The sequence below is a fragment of the Podarcis raffonei genome, chromosome 14, assembly GCF_027172205.1.
Source record: "Podarcis raffonei isolate rPodRaf1 chromosome 14, rPodRaf1.pri, whole genome shotgun sequence".
In the NCBI taxonomy this organism is placed as follows: domain Eukaryota; kingdom Metazoa; phylum Chordata; class Lepidosauria; order Squamata; family Lacertidae; genus Podarcis; species Podarcis raffonei.
Window position 1 is genome coordinate 29498299 of NC_070615.1, and position 17030 is coordinate 29515328.

Here is a 17030-nt window from a genome sequence, read left to right on the forward strand (position 1 = left end):
TTTTATAGAAAACCAAGACTGGTTGTATCCTGTACACGCGGTCCTAAGCAGGCAGACAGCCTTGATCTTTCTTCATTAGGAAGTATAACAGTCCTAAGTTCTGAAGTGCCTCACCATACCTTAGCATGGCCTTGAGCCCTCCGGATTCAACATGGTATGCCAGTCTTCCCAACCCAGGTGGATGCCAGATGTTTTGCACTACAACTCCCATCAGCCCCAGCCAGCAGTCCCAGCATCATACAGCCATGCTGACTGGGAGTAATGCAGGGAAGGGCCATAGCTCAGTGGGAGAGCATCTGCTTTGCATGCAGAAGGTCCCAGGTTCAATCCCTGATGGCATCTCCAGGTAGGGCTTGGAGAGAGATGTCTTCCTGAAACCCTGCGGAGCCATTGGCTTGACTCAGTAGAAGGCAGCTTCCTGTGTGCTTATGTTAATGACTGTCGTCGTCCAAAATATCTAGAAGGCAACAGGCTGGTCTGGGTGCTCAGTACCTACGTAAGGGGCACGTTACAGGCTCTGGTGGAGATATGGTTTGATGGGTTTGCGTATTGTTGATTGATGAATGGAAAAAGCAAAGGAGGGTTGCCATTTGCTGCTGCCACTGCTGCCCCAAGAGAAGGTTTTCAGGTTTTTGTTTCTTGTTTATCTCTGCTGCATCAGAGATGAAGCAACAGCACATGGACAGAGGAAAGTTGCTTGGTTGCCTCTAATGGTTATTTCATTTGTGAATGGCTTCCTATGAAGCATCCGGAAGTTATTTGCTACATAATAAAAACAGTTGAATATACTTTCCGCTTGTACCAAGTATATTTATAGGCACAGGTCTAAGCGGTTTTTCATTTCTCACCACTTTCCCTGGGAAAACCCACTGTTTACCTCTGAATCAGAACAAATGTCAATCCACAGAAAAACCAATTGGCATTTGTTCTGATTCAGCAGTAACCAGCGAGTTTTCCAAGGGGAAATGTTAGGAGAGGCTCAGAACTTACAGGGTTAAGAGTTCTGAGTGATGACGCCTCACATTCTGAGGGCGGGCTTAGAACACTGAAGGGAGTGGTTTACTGTGTTCTTTCAGTGTGCGTGTTAGCTCCGTTGAGAGAGCAAGCGACATGTCCGCTCTGTCGCCAGGAGATTTATAGCTGTTGTGTTTTGCTAAGGAATAAAGACTTTAAGATAAGGAGACTGCTGCGTTTCAGCCTGAGTTATTACCACACGACAGAACGTTCCTGCTTCTGCTTCCGCTGTGTTTTACGAGCTCTGCTGAGTCAAAGGTCCCGGTGGGGGGAAGACCAGAGCGCAAAGGAAGTGTGCCGGACCCCCCGGACTAAATTGACCCCCAATAGGTTATGGAGGTCAGCAATAAAGATAAGCAACGTTCGTGCGTGTGAGAGGACTGCAGCCAGAGGCCAGCCGATGAGACGCTGGGAAGTGAAACTGCAGGCAAAGAGGCTGAGGAGCAGCCAAAGGCCAGCTAAGGAGTAGCTGGTGCCAGCCAGGAGTTCGCTGGGAGGAGCTGTGATCTGCTGGACCGGGAGGTACTCGTAAGTAGGCCGAGCCCCGGGGAGAGATGGCAGACAGCCAGGAGTCGTCAATCCCTTTTGATAAGGTGGACGGGAGCAAGCCCTGGGCCGAGAGAAGGCAGGCACTGAAGAAAGCAGTGGGAGCCAGGCGAGAGGGGGCTGAGAACTGCTCTGAGGAAGCACCAAGAGGCCCAGAGGGGGCTGGAAGTCCAAGAGGGGCTGAGGAATGCCCAGAAGGCCCAGAGGGGGCTGGGACTGTGTTGGAGGGCTGCCGGAATGCCCCTACGTATGTGCTGCGTGCTGGGGAGCAGCTGAGAGAAGAGAAGAGCTTTGCACCTGGGAGTGGGGATGCAAACCATTCCAAGGGTCTTGAGAGTGCCCAGGCTGTTTGGCAGGAGCTGGAGGGGGTTTGCAGAGAAACCACAGCAGAAGCCAAAGGCCATTTTCCCAACGGCAGAAAAGCCTCAAGGAGGAGTGCTGCTGGAAAGGTTGGGGGGGCAAAGAAGACCAAAGGCAAGTTTGCAAAGTTTTCCACTAGGCGATGTTTTGTTTGTGCTTCGACTGAACATCTGCGTCGCAGCTGCCCACAGAGAGCAAGGGAGCCAGGGCAGGATGGTTCCAAGGTCGTTTCCCATGGGAACCAGCCGGGTTTCCATGGCAACAGAGGGAGCAGGCGTGAGAAAGCTTATCAGCTGACTGCGTCGATGGCTGTTTTGGAGAACACCTGCAGCGAACGCCCCAAGGTCGGGGGCAGCAGGAAGTCAGTTGCTAAGGCAACAAAGAAGGACAACTCCGGAGGGGGGAGAGTCCTACGTTGGGTTGTTGACTCGGCTGCGAATGCCCATCTGGTCACAGCGCCACCTGATGGACAAATGTGGAACTGCAAGGCTGTTTCAACGGAGAAAACAGTTAAATTTGCTACAGGTTCACAGGGACGTGTAACCCATGTTTCTAACATGTTTGTCTCTTTCTTGCAGGCTGAATTGAAGGTTTATGTTCTCCCTGAGATAAAACATTGCCTGCTATCTGTACCGTGCCTTTTACAGGAGGGATATTCAGTGAGTTTTGAAAAAAATGTTTGCACAATTTCCAGAGGTGGAAAGCAACTGGTACGTGTTGAAAAAAATCAGAACAACCTTTTTGTTCTGGAAACTCCACTGGAGGAAAAGGGAGTGGGGAACACTCATGTTTCATGTGCATGTGTGTGGCACAAGAGGATTGCACATGGGTCTTGTGAAGACTTGCAGATGTTATCAGAGTGCACCAAAGGTTGCAAGGTAAAAGAATGTGGTCAACCTTTGAATTGCAAGGCTTACAGAAAAGCCAGAAACAAGGGATTTAATCATCCCAGGGTGGAGAGAATAACCACAAAGCCTTTTGAGCTTGTGCATGCAGACCTTTTAGGTATGCCTCAGCCAAGTCTGGGCAAAGCCAGGCATCTGCTGATTTTGATCGATGATTTTACTAGGAACTCCTGGGCTTTTTCTCTGACAACGCAGGAGGAAGCAGCGCAACTGATCAAAGATTGGGTTGCAGAGGTGGAACAGAGGTTCTCCACCAAGGTGCAAGGTTTCCAGTTTGACCGTGGTTCAGAGGTCACTGGGTCTGCTCTAAAGAGTTTCTTTCGCCAGAGGGGGATACGTCACAAGGTGACTTCTCCTCAGGAGAGTGGCGTGGCAGAGCTTAGGAGTAAAGCTCTGGTTTGAGCATCCAAAATTCTACTGGATGACTCTGGTTTGCCTCACAGTTTTTGGGGGGAGGCGGTAAAAACGGCCAATTTCACGATGAACAGGTGCTACAATGCAGTGGTAGGTGACACCCCGTATTTCCTGCTTCATCGGCAGAAGCCGCTTGTGCATTTCTTTCGCACTTTTGGTAGCAGAGCCATGGTGCCTGTACCAAAGTTTCTGCAGCAGGAGGGTGGCCCAAGGTACCAGGAAATGATCTTCTGTGGATATGAGCCTGCGACAAAAGGGTGGAGATTCGCATACCCAGAAGGTGATCAGACCAAGCTTCTGGTCAGTAAACAGGCTGAGTTCTTTGAGCAGGATGGTTGGGCAAGGCGCAAAGCGCGCTCTAATGTTCACTCAGATTGTCTGTCTGACTCTGAGGAAGGAGAGCCAGAGCCTGAACCTGCTGGTGGAGACCAGGTCCCTGAACAGAGTAGGGCGTCTCCACAGGTTGTTAAGGGAGTGTCCAAGAGTGAGCCCTCATCTCCTGTGCGCATAATGGAGAAAGCTCACAGACGTGTCAAGTCAGAGGGGGAGTCTTCTGATGAGGAAGACGCAAATGCTGGCCCCAGTGGGTCAGGAAAAGGAGCACCCCAGTTTGGCCCAGGCGGTCATCGCGGGCAACAAAGGGAATTCCACCTGAGAGGTTTCAGGTCACAAATGCGTGGGTTGGTTTCGCACAGTGCGAACCTGAGGTTTGTGAGGTTCAACAGGTGCCTAACAACGATGCCAGGAAGGGGCGGAAGGCAATGGGGAAGGTGTTGAACACTCAGAGGTCCTCTCAGAACGTGATTCGAGAGGGGGTGTTAGGAGAGGCTCAGAACTTACAGGGTTAAGAGTTCTGAGTGATGACGCCTCACATTCTGAGGGCGGGCTTAGAACACTGAAGGGAGTGGTTTACTGTGTTCTTTCAGTGTGCGTGTTAGCTCCGTTGAGAGAGCAAGCGACATGTCCGCTCTGTCACCAGGAGATTTATAGCTGTTGTGTTTTGCTAAGGAATAAAGACTTTAAGATAAGGAGACTGCTGCGTTTCAGCCTGAGTTATTACCACACGACAGAACGTTCCTGCTTCTGCTTCCGCTGTGTTTTACGAGCTCTGCTGAGTCAAAGGTCCCGGTGGGGGGAAGACCAGAGCGCAAAGGAAGTGTGCCGGACCCCCCGGACTAAATTGACCCCCAATAGGAAAGTGTTGGGATAAGTGGCAGTGTGGATGAGGTCTTAGTCCTTAAAGTGCCATAAGAGTCTTTGTTGCTTTTGCTGCGAGAAACTAGCTCAGCTGCTGCTCCTCTGGAAATCTTCATCGCCTGGCAACGAAACAAGTCTCTGTCTGTCCACATAATGAACCCCTGAATTGGCATGGGGGAGAAATTTGGTTCCATTCACCGTTTAATGGGAACTCATCTGATTGCAATTCCCCAAACAAAACAGAATGAAACACGGCGCTCCTCCAAAATTCACTCTGCAGTGAGAATTTTTCAATGTGGTTTTCTGAACAAAACGTACAAAAATTTACACGTCAAAGGTGTATGTTAAAAAGCATTCATGGGGACTTCCGGGTTAGCGCCATCAGCTAATGGCGGATTCCCTCCAAGCTCCGGAGGGAATCGGCTCCACAGGATTAGGGTCTTACCGCTGCGGCGATGCGGGGACCCTTAAAAATCACAGGCGGTGAAGCCTGTGAACCTGGTGACTCGGCGGGCACCATTTGCGCCCCCCCCGACCTGCGAAGGAGCCTTTTTAAAGGCTTCGGAACGGGGGACGGGGTGAGCGGCGCGGTGCTGAGAGTCGACTGCTTCTCCTGCGGAGTGAAGCCGCACTGCCATGGCCGGAGAGCGCTGACTTCTTCTTGTGATTTGGACTTTAAAATAACAACCCGTGAGTATTACGGAAATTGGATTTCTAAGGAAATTTTTCTTTTGTGAATTAGGCACGATCGGGGAAGGCGTAAACAGGAAGTCCGTCTCCCCGTCCTGTAAACAATCTAAAGCAAGGACCTGCTAACTAAGGTCGATAGAATTCTTTCTTTTATTATTGGGTAAAAGACATTAATTTCACGATCTGGCACTAGAAGAAATTTTACTGGAGGATAAGAGCTAATTTTGGGAGCTGAAGTACCACCCCCCCCCCGGACCCGGGAGTGATCCGCGAGAGAGCCTGTTGAAAAGATATCGAAGAGTTTGACAGCTGTCAAATTAGCTGTCAAGACGGAAAAAGAGAACTTTGTTTCTGCTGCTTCTGCTGGCTATATTTGTTACAATTTGACTATACTTTGTTGAAAATAAGGAAGAACTGATACAAACTAATTTGACTTTTGGGTTTGAACTGGAAGGAATACTAAGTAACCAAAATCCCTCTAGAGGGGATTTTGGGACATTACAAGAATGGCTGAAGGAGGGAAAATCCAGGCTGAATTGGACAGAGTGTTTCTTCTCTTGGGAAAGTTACAAGGCCAAATTGATGTTTTGGCTACAAATGTTGCAACTCTGGACTTAACAGTAAACAAATCCATTGAATTTGATAAGGACTTGACTCAGGAAGCCCATGCAGCTGGACAAGAAGAGAAACTTGAGAGTTTTGAGAGTGTGAAGAAAGAGATATATGTTGTTTCTGAGGAAAAGGAAGGAGGAGATGTAATGTTGCAGATGACAAAGGAGAGCCAGAGGCCTGACATGATGGTTACAAAGGAAAATAAGAACTTGATGGGGAAAATTTGGTCTGAATTGGAGATTGAAGAATGGAGAGATCTCCTTATGTGGAGATCGGAAGACCCAAGGATTACAAATTTGATTAAGGTGGAAGTTGGAGCTTTCGGGACATTTGGACTTAAAAGGAGTAAGAAACAAGATTCGGGCTCCACTTTTAAGTATGGAGGTCTGGCTGGAAGAAACATGGACCCTATTGGGACAGAGCTTCTCCGAGATCTGGTGTTTAATACTAAGGACTACCAAAAAAACCGGCAGAGAGGAATTGAGAGAGAATTAAGAGCCTCGGATGTGAGGTCTCCAGGCTGATAGTAGACTAAGACTGATGGACATTTGTTGGGGATTGAAACCGGGAAAGGGGGGTGGAGTTTGGGAATCCAAAGGGTGTATAATTATAATCTGTTTTGTTTTTACTTTTGTTATCTGTTTGAGAATTGAGGAAATCGTGGAAGGGAATTTAGGCCAACTTTAGAAAAAGGTTTTAAGAATAAGCATTGATGTATTATTATTGATGTTTATAAGGCAAAATTGGTTTTTTAAAATGAACTAAATATAAAAAGGTTAAAAATTAGGGATAAGAACTTGTTGAACCAACAATTTGAACTGGAATACAAGAGGGGGAGGTGTGGGGAAGTCAGGGAAATATGTTATTGAAAATAAGGATTGTGAATTCTATGTGTTTTTAAACTTTTTTGTTTTTTGTTTTTTGATTTTTTAATGTATTACAATGGAAAATCTTAATAAATATTTTTTTAAAATAAATAAAAAAATAAAAAAAGCATCCATGGGTGTAACCAGCTTACAAAAATGCATTATACTGGAGAAAACTGCTTGCAAAAAAAATTGTGTATTTCAGGACACACACACACACACACACATACATACTGACATGTCTCCAGGAGTACCTTTGATAAATGCTTGCAAACTGATCTGGAAATGTGGCAAAACTGAGCTTAAGAACAGAAAAAAATGGGAAACTTAAAGAAGCCCAATTCTCCCTGTATTGTCAGAAACAACATGTCTCTGAATACTAGTTACTGGGAATCACAGGCAAACAGAGTGGTGCTGTTGTGCTTGGGTCAGCTGCTGGAAGATTCAGGCCAGATTAAAGAAAGTCCCTCTTCACAAAGTGCATTGTTAATCTATGGAACTCACTCCCACAGGAAGGCAGTGATGACCACCAACCTAGATCTCTTTAAAAGGGGATTAAACAAATTCATGGAGGAGAGGGCTATCCATGGCTACTAGCCGTGATGGCTATGCTCTGCTGCTACAAGTTGAAGGCAGAAATGCTTCTGAATACCAGTGGCTGGAAGCCAAAGTTAGGATGCTGAGCTCAGACCCTCCAATAAATAATAATAATAATAATAATAATAATAATAATAATAATAATAATAATAATAATTTATTTATACCCCGCCCATCTGGCTGGGTTTTCCCAGCCACTCTGGGCAGCTTCCAACAAAGTATTAAAATACATTAAACATTAAAAGCTTCCCTAAAGAGGGCTGCCTTCAGATGTCTTCTAAATGTCTGGTAGTTGACATCTGGTGGGAGGGCGTTCCACAGGGCGGGTGCCACTACCAAAATCCAAGTGTCCAGGGACAGTCCTGGATTTACAGAAGCTATCACGGTTTCTAATTTGATCCCAGAATGTCCCGCTTTTTCTTAGGATGTCCCTATTTTCATTGGAGAAACGTTGGAGAGTACAGAGTTATGCGATCCCCAAGCCAAAGAGATAAGTAACCACACAACCTTCAGAAGGTATCTGAAGGCAGCCCTGTGTAGGGAAGTTCTGATGTTTTACTATGTTTTTACAGATGTTGGAAGCCACCCAGAATTAGAGGGGAGTCCTCTGGAGCTGCTTTCCCTTGAAGACCCTTCTGCTCTGCGCTTCCAACATGCTGCCCTTGGTGGCTGAGGCTGCTCATCCTTCAGCGCGTATGTTTCTGCTACCACACTCCCCAAAGAGGGGAGAGAGAAAGCAGCCATGCAAGTCAAGCACACAGCCGCCTGCTCAGACCCAGAAACAGGAACCGAGGCGAAGCTCTGCTGGCGAGTCACCCAAGGACAGCTGCCAAGCAGGCAGTCGTGCCGACTTCGGAAGCTGAAGCCTCCTGCCCTTTGCAGAACTTGAGAGCGCCACGTCTCCCGGGAAACAAGATGCCTCTCCGAGATGAGAACTTCCTCAGTCATATCGTGTTCCTGTAAGGGAACCATCTTGCAGACACACACTTCAGATCTCGTGTCATGGTGAATCCACCTTAGCCGGGAACAGGGAAAATCATGGCAAATTCCAGTCTGGTGAGATGCTGCAGGCCAGAGTGTTCTTAAACTTAAACTGCAGGTCCTTTGTAATTCTGAGACAACCCCCCACTCTCCTTACTTGAGCAACCACAAGAACATCAGAAGAGGCTGCTGGGTCAGGGCAGGTGCTCATCTAGCCCTGAATCCTGCTCCCACAGTGGCCACCCAGATGCCTGTTGGAAGCTGGCAAGCAAGACCCTCTCCTCTCCTGTGTTTTCCAGCAACTTGCATTCAGAAGCATTGCTGTCTGTCATTGTGGAGGCAAAGCACAACCATCAGGGCTAGTAGCCATGAAAAGTGGGAGGGAAGCTGCCTTATACCAAGTCAGATCATTGGGTCCACCTAGCTCTGATTTGATTTACCGTATTTTTTGCTCTATAAGACTCACTTTTTCCCTCCTAAAAAGTAAGGGGAAATGTGTGTGTGTCTTATGGAGCGAATACAGGCTGTGCAGCTATCCCAGAAGCCAGAACAGGAAGAGGGATCGTTGCTTTCGCTGTGCAGCAATCCCTCTTGCTGTTCTGGCTTCTGAGATTCAGAATATTTTTTTTCTTGTTTTCCACCTCCAAAAACTAGGTGCGTCTTATGGTCTGGTGCATCTTACAGAATGAAAAATACAGTAGTATTTGTAATCCACTTTTCCAACAACAAACGTTGAGCTCAAAGTGGCTTACAATAATCGCAACAGCATTTTTTAAAAAAACAACCCCACAAATGTTGCATTCATTATAATATCAAACACAATAGCTTAGGAATAAAGCAAACAACAGCAACAAATTCAACAAAACAATTAATACAATTCAATAAAGTCTGCACCGTCCACACTGGCTGGCAGCAACTCTCAAGGGGCTAATCCACACTTAACTTTGCTCCTCATTTCTAGGCACAGATCTGGGCTTTCCAGGTCCAGGTCTGACAACTTTTTTTCTTTTTTGCCCTGGTGCTTTCTTTGTGAAAATCCATTCTTTACTGTTAAATAAGAGCAAATTGCAATCTGCAGAAAACCCAAATTGTCATTTGCTCCAATTAAACAATAAAGAGTGGGCTTTCCTGGGGAAAGCTGGGCGGGGGGGGGGGAGAGAATTTGGGCATGGACTGGGAAAGCGCAGAGGAAAATATACCGTAAGTGTGGTTGAACCCCAGGGTTTCATCCAGGGGATTTTTCCTTGCCCTACCTGGAGATTTGGAACGTGGGTGGTGCTGTGGGTTAAACCACAGAGCCTAGGACTTGCCGATCAGAAGGTCAGCAGTTCAAATCCCCATGACGGGGTGAGCTCCCATTGCTCGGTCCCTGCTCCTGCCAACCTAGCAGTACCGCTCCGGCGGGAAGGTAAACGGCGTTTCCGTGCGCTGCTCTGGTTCGCCAGAAGCGGCTTAGTCATGCTGGCCACATGACCTGGCAGCTGTACGCTGGCTCCCTCGGCCAATAAAGCGAGATGAGCACCGCAACCCCAGAGTTGATCACGACTGGACCTAATGGTCAGGGGTCTCTTTACCTTTACCTTTTACCTGGAGATGCTATGGGGGTTCTATCTGGGACCTTCCGCATGGAATGCAGATGATCTACCACTGTGCTGCAGCTTTGAGCTTGGAAGATTTCCAAATTAACAATCAAATGCTACCCCTGCGCTCTGTCACCAAGACCAGAGAAAACTAAGTGCCTAAACATAATGAGGAGAATGCTACCTGCAGGGGTGGGGGAATCTGTTCAGTTTTTATTGCAGATATTTCCATCCATGGGTGCAGCCAGGATTTTTGTTGGAGAGAGAGGCCTTTTGTGGGGGGGGCAGAACCTCAATTTGTTATGTATTTTATTGATTTGTATTGATTTAGGGGGGCAGCTGCCCCTCCCTGCCCCCCTGGCTACGCCCATGCTTCCATCATCCAAACAGAAAGATCCACTGTGGGTTGCTTCTGCCAAACACCCAGCAGGTACTTCAAATAAATCTTCGGTGTTTTCCTTCTTATTTCCACTGTGGGTTTGGTAACAAACAGATCAATTGCGCTCTCTCTCTCTCTGTGTGTGTGTGTCTTGTGCTGATTAAGCAGTCACATAAAAACTCAGGCCACTTATATTTTCCAGATTCAAGCTCCCTGCCCCAGCAAAAATATTTTTAAAATCCCACACCCATTGCTTAAAGAACACTTCAGTGGGTAGGATGATTAGCAAAAGGACATTAGGAACATAAGAAGCACCTGTTGGACAGGCCAATGGCCCATCTAGTCCAGCATCCTGTTCTCACAGTGGCCACCAAAATGCCTCTGGGAAACCAGCAAGCAGGATTGGAGCACAAGAAGCCCTCTCGCCTCCTGTGGTAAAGGGACCCCTGACCATTAGGTCCAGTTGTGGCCGACTCTGGGGTTGCGACGCTCATCTCGCTTTATTGGCCATGGGAGTTGGCGTACAGCTTCTGGGTCATGTGGCCAGCATGACTAAGCCGCTTCTGGCGAACCAGAGCAGCGCACGGAAACGCCGTTTACCTTCCCGCTGGAGCGGTACCTATTTATCTACTTGCACTTTGATGTTCTTTCGAACTGCTAGGTTGGCAGGAGCAGGGACCAAGCAACGGGAGCTCACCCCGTTGCGGGGATTCGAACCGCCGACCTTCTGATCGGCAAGTCCTAGGCTCTGTGGTTTAACCCACAGGCAGCATGTATGCCACTTTAATGCCCCCGCCCTCCCCCATTTCTGTGCGAAAGAAGCTCCATTCTCCTCCCAACCCTATATTTCCTCCTCCTCCCTGCCAGTTCCCACTGCCCAGCTAAAGTGGCTCCTTGCTCTGAAATTCCACCCACCAACTTACCAAACTGTTTTGCTCGCTGGGGGCTTCTGGGTCTCCCAGCCTACACAAATCCTGCTGCCATTGCTTCTCACAGGCAGATGCTCCCTCCGACCATCTGATGCACCTGTTTACCCACCTACCTATTTGGCCTCCCACCGATCCTGATGAAATAGCCAAGTTAATAGCTCAGCTGAAACCGGGCAAAGCCCCTGGGCCCGACCTAATCCCTGCTGAAGCCATCAAACTACACCCAAAATGGTGGGCCGGCATCTTGGCCAAAACCTTCGATGCAATCAATGCTTCCGGTCTCACCCCCAAAATATGGAAGGAGGCCATAATAGTACCAATTCATAAAAAAGGTTCTCCAACGGAGCCGGAAAACTACCGTAACATCAGCCTCCTTTCGATCGTAGGGAAAATTTATGCCAGCTTTTTGCTGACTAAATTATTGCGATGGGTAGACGAGACTAACCAGATTGGCCATGAACAAGCAGGGTTCAGAACTAAACGCTCTACAACCGATCATGCGATAGTTCTTTATCACCTGGCACGGAAGTACTCCTCCCCTCCCCGGGGCTACCTCTGTGCTGCCTTCTTAGATCTAAAGGCAGCCTTTGACAGCGTTCCTAGAAATATTCTTTGGGAGAAACTTGCGAAACAGGGCATTGATAGAAGACTCTTATGGCTCATAAGCCAGCTCCACGAAGGTACCCTTGCCAGAGTGAGACTCACTCCTGCGGGCGACCTCACAAATTCGATACCAATAAACAAGGGAGTGCGCCAAGGATGTATATTGGCTCCCTGCCTATTCAACCTATTCATCAGCGACATGCGAGCACCCCTAGTTAACTCATCTCCAAGTATACACGCGCCTAGACTAGCGGATTACCGCTGTCCACTCCTCTTATATGCGGACGACGTGGTAATTCTATCTTATACACGTGTTGGACTAACCAGAGCTCTGAAGATCTTTGCCACGTATTGTCAACTCAATCAATTAACCATCAACCATGCTAAGTCCAAGATTCTGATTTTCTCCAGAAGCCGGAGATTATACAAATGGAAGCTTGGTGGAGCAAAAATAGAGCAAGTCCTAAAATTTCAATACCTAGGAGTTATTCTTCAATACAATTTGGGGTGGAAAGCTCAAATTCAACACCTACTTAACAAGGCCAAAACCCTGTCATATGCGCTTCTCCGATTCTTCTTTTCAGACGGAGCTTTGCATGTTCCCTCGGCCCTAAAGGTGTTCAAGGCAAAAGTGGTTGCCGTGCTTGCTTATGCTGCCCCGCTCTGGGCCGTTATGACAGATCTTGCTCCCCTTGAGACTCTGCAAAGCCAATTCCTACGTCGGCTCCTAATGCTCCCCCTGTGCGTAAGCAACGCAGCCATGCGACTAGAATTGAAGATCGCATCCTTAGAAACTTGTCTGTGGAAGCAAGTTTTCAATTACTGGTTATCATTGTGGCATAGATTACCAAACCATTACCTTGTCCAATGCTTATGGCGAGATGAATTCTCTAGTCTTTGGACTAGTAGAATTCATGCCAAACTCCTGAGTTATGGAATCTCTCCCTCAGATTCCCTAAAACTAGACCAAATCACTGCTCAAAGATTGATCCGCCGAAGACTGGATGACATCGACTTACAGCGAAATTATACGCTGGGGGGAGGTGTTTGCTCGCCCCAGAACATTGGTATCACTTTAACTTACTGCGTTCCATCATACCTCTCCTCCCTTTCGACTGTTGCCCATAGACTGGCCTTCACCAAAGCGAGGTTTAACGTTTTTCCCTCTAACGTCCTGAGACATAGATTCTCAAAGGGCCAAGCCCCCGCCGTGTGCGAATGTGATAAGGTGACGCCGGAGTCGCTCCAGCACATTATGTTCATTTGCCCCTTGTTCAATGTGCCACGGGCAAATTTGTTGGGATCAATCATTCAGAAACTAGAGGGTACCCCACCAAAATTCCACCTTGCCCAAATCTTGCAGGACAAGGATACCCACACGACCCTGAAGGTGGCTAGGTTCCTGGTCGCTGTCCTTTCCCAAAAGCGACACCAAGGAGCACTACAAGCTAATTAAGGCGTAGTATGCCTCTCCATCTTATAGTATTTTATTGTTATAGTGGTGTTTTAGTGGTTTTTCCCTACGGCACAAGCTGTCACTTATGTGTTGTTTTTACCTGTATGGGCCTATGGCCGTAATAAATGAAATGTAAATGTACTTGCACTTTGACATGCTTTCGAACTGCTAGGTTCGCAGGAGGAGGAACCGAGCAATGGGAGCTCAACCCATTGCAGGGATTCGAACTGCCGACCTTCTGATCAGCAAGTCCTAGGCTCTGTGGTTTAAGCCACAGCATCACCCGCATCCCTCCGCAGTGAGTGGTACAGAGAAGCATTTCTGCCTGCAACTATGGAGGCAGAGAACTGCCATCATAACTAGCAGCTATTGATAAGACCTCTCCTCTTCCATGAATTTTCCCCATTCTCTTTTAAAGCCACCCAGGTTGGGGGCCACCACTGCCTCCTGCGGGACGGAATACCACAATTTAACATTAAGGCAACAGCAGTTCTGAAGCTGCAAAAGCAATGTCTTTGTGGGGAGCCAAGTGTGAAACTCACATCTAAGGAGGGTCCTTGCCAAATGACAGACACCCTCACATTTGAGCTGAGCCCCCAGAATGCACACACCTGCCTTCCAACTCACAAAATGGCCAAATGATTTGCTGCAGATCGTGCCAGGAAGCCCAAACACTGGACAGCAGAGAGTGGAAATACTTCTGTATCCTCCGAAAGCACCCCTATTTTAGACCACGGGTGGCGAAGCTTTTTCAGGCTGAGGCTCACATTGGCCCATGAGTCAACACTGAAGGCCCCATGTGCCAAACTGGAAATACTGAAGGGTTTTTTATGATACATTAGGGAGGTGGATGCTTCCAGGGTGGGTGGGTATCACAGAAACATTTTGGCATCATATCAGGGGAACTGCAGGAGTGCTCCATAAAAGTATTTTTTAAAATGATGGTGATTTAAAAATGGGAGCAGTCTGGAAACAAGAGGAGATGCCGATGAAAGAAGAATGGCAAACAAAATTAATGGACTATGCAGAATTGGATAAAATGACAGGAAGGATTCGAATCCTGCAGGACCAGAGACTTACAGAAGATTGGAAGAAATATACAAACTATTTGAAGAGCAACGGTAACCAACAAATTACGCTAGTAGGGCTACAAGGGGAAATCTATGAAGCATTGGAAATTAGAAACAGAACAGTGATATTAGTTATGAATTAAATGTAATTGAAGAAGTGGGAAATGTGTATTTAGAGATTAGATTGGAAAATTTTCAGATGAGATTGATGGAAGTCAAAAAAATTGTATAAGATGTCAAAATATGTTTAATTACTGTTGAAAATGATACGTTGAAAATTAATAAAAAATTATAAAAAATAAAAATGGGAGCAGTCAGTAATTTCAAAAGCATTTTTTTTAAAAAAACTTAAAGTTGAGGGTTGGGGGAAAAGAGAAAATAGCTTCAAAGCAGGGGACCCATAGGAGCAGTCAAAACTTGCTTTAAAATATGATTATTTTAAATTACAAATAGGGGGTGTTGATGGGAGACGACTAAACCCCCTTGGTGGCTGTAGGCAGCCTGTAGCCTATGAGTTAGCCAGAGCAATCAGGGATTCTTCATATGTAATTCCTGAATTGCAGAGACCAATTCTATGATCCTAGATCCTAGATGTGGGAGATGAAGCAGCGTCTACAGAAGCCTGCTCCAACCTGGTGATCCCTCCATATGCCTTGGATTACAGTTCCCCTCAGCACCAGCCAATGCAGCTCAGCTCCCATCTGCCTCGACCTGCTACAGCCCAAAACATACGGAGGGCTGAGGACATGGCCAATTCATGCTCAGTGATTTTCTGAGGACTCCTGGAAAGGATGGAGCCGATATCAGAGCTGCAGTGGAGAATATGTGAGAACGAAACCCAAGGCTGTATATACTGCATGCATATGAATTTGCCAGGCATGAAAAAGAGCAGGAGGCTGTGAATTATTTACACCTGTCACAGCTAATTAAGACTTATGGGGGGGGGGGGAATAACACTGTTGTGGTATATACTGAGCAACAGATGGATCTCCACACAGTCCTTTGGGTGGAAGCTGGTACGTGTGTGGAAGGGGGCGCTCTCTACTCAGCAACACTGTCTCCAGTCACCCTCTCCTCTCCCCTCCCCAAGGAAGACATCTGGGATGCCTCCTGGCAGCACAGTGAGCACAGCTACATGATGGGAAGCAGAAGGAGAAGCAGGAGACAGGCGCAGAGGTGAAGCCAAGAGGGACACATCTTTGGTTGGGCTCATGTGCTGCTCACAGGAGACACTGTGCAAGGGGAAGTAGTATGACTTGCTCATCCAGGGCCAGGGAAAGAGAAGGACAAAGTCAGATAGCTTGAACGTAAGAACATAAGAGCATCAAAAGAGCCTTCTGGATCAGGCCAAGGGCCCATCTAGTCCAGCAATACCGGAGTTGGTACATAGACATTTATCTGTAAGCCACCTTGAGTCGTGTCAGGGGGAAAGTTGGATAACAACAACAACAAGTAGCCATCAATAGCCTTGATTTTTTCTCATTCTCTTTGAAAGCCATCCAAGTTGGAGCCCATCACTGCCTACGCTGGGAGCCTATTCCATAGTCTCCCATTCCCTCCTGTGGTTCCCAGTGACTGGTATTCAGAAGCATTGCTACCTATTACTATGGATACAAAGCATAATCACTGCGGCTAGTACCCATTGATAGTTTCCTCCTTCATGAACTTGTCCAATCCTGTTTTAAAGCCATCCAGGTTGGAGGCCATCACTGCCTCCTGTATGTCAAGGAGGACTTTATTTTCTCTGTCCTGAATCTCCCAACATCCAGCCTCATTGGGCGGGTTCTAGAATCATGGGCAGGAGAAGAGAACATCTCTCCATCCATTTCTCTACACCAGGGGTCAGCAATCTTTTCCAGCAGGGGGCCGGTCCACTGTCCCTCAGACCTTGTGGGGGGCCGGACTATATTTTTTTTTGGGGGGGTGAATGAATTCCTATGCCCCACAAATAACCAGAGATGCATTTAAATAAAAGAACATATTCTACTCATGTAAAAACACGCTGATTCCTGGACCGTCCATGGGCTGAATTTAGAAGGCAATTGGGCCAGATCCAGCCCCCGGTTCTTAGTTTGCCTACCCATGCTCTACACCCTACATGATTTTGTAGACTCTGCAGCCATGTCCCCCTTCCTCAGACCCCCCCCCCCCAACTATAAAAAGTCCCAAATATTGCAAACTTTCCTCAAAGGGGACCTGCTTCAACCTTTGATTATTTTGGTCGAACTCTGTAGCTCCTTGGAGCAAGAATAACATGTTCTGAGCAGCAGAGCCACACGCTCAATAAAAAGAGACCCTTCCACTAATCTACTCCGAAGTATGTCTCACCGAGTTCAATGGAGTCACACAGGAACAGCTTCTGCCTCCTCCACTTCTGTGTTTCAGGCTGCTGTGAAAGGAGAACAGCAGGACCCACAAGAAAAGTTGCCAAAGGCAGCTAATGGGATTTAGCATTTTCCTCGACAAATACGCAGGCACAGCAATTTATTTTCTGCCACATAATTGTTTTTAAGTGCTTTCCGTAAAAAGCACCTGCAGGTGCAAAAGCAGCACCTAAATCCCCAAATAAATCAAATATCCAAAATCTCAGAGTGTCAACCAAATCCTTGATTTCAAAATGCCAGGGTCAAGGAAGCAAATAATAATAATAATGGCCTGCAGGGAGGTAGTGGAGGCCAGGATCTACTGGCCATATTTAGGACTCATCCAAACACTGCTTGTTATGTACTGAGTTGAATAGGATCCAAAAGGCAGCAGTCTGATTGGTCCTAGAACAATGCAGCAGTAAGTGAAGGTAACATGGCATTGGGGATATGGTTAAAAGAGTTATG

General features: G+C 47.2%; 1 protein-coding gene and 1 non-coding gene across 3 annotated transcripts in view; one reads left to right on the top strand and one right to left on the bottom strand.

The window, feature by feature from the left end:
* Positions 1 to 17030, bottom strand: part of PRKCB (protein kinase C beta) — a 201667-nt gene that overhangs the window by 135105 nt on the left and 49532 nt on the right. The window lies entirely within an intron of this gene.
* Positions 272 to 342, top strand: TRNAA-UGC (transfer RNA alanine (anticodon UGC)). The gene has a single exon. It is a non-coding gene; the product is annotated as a tRNA-Ala (tRNA).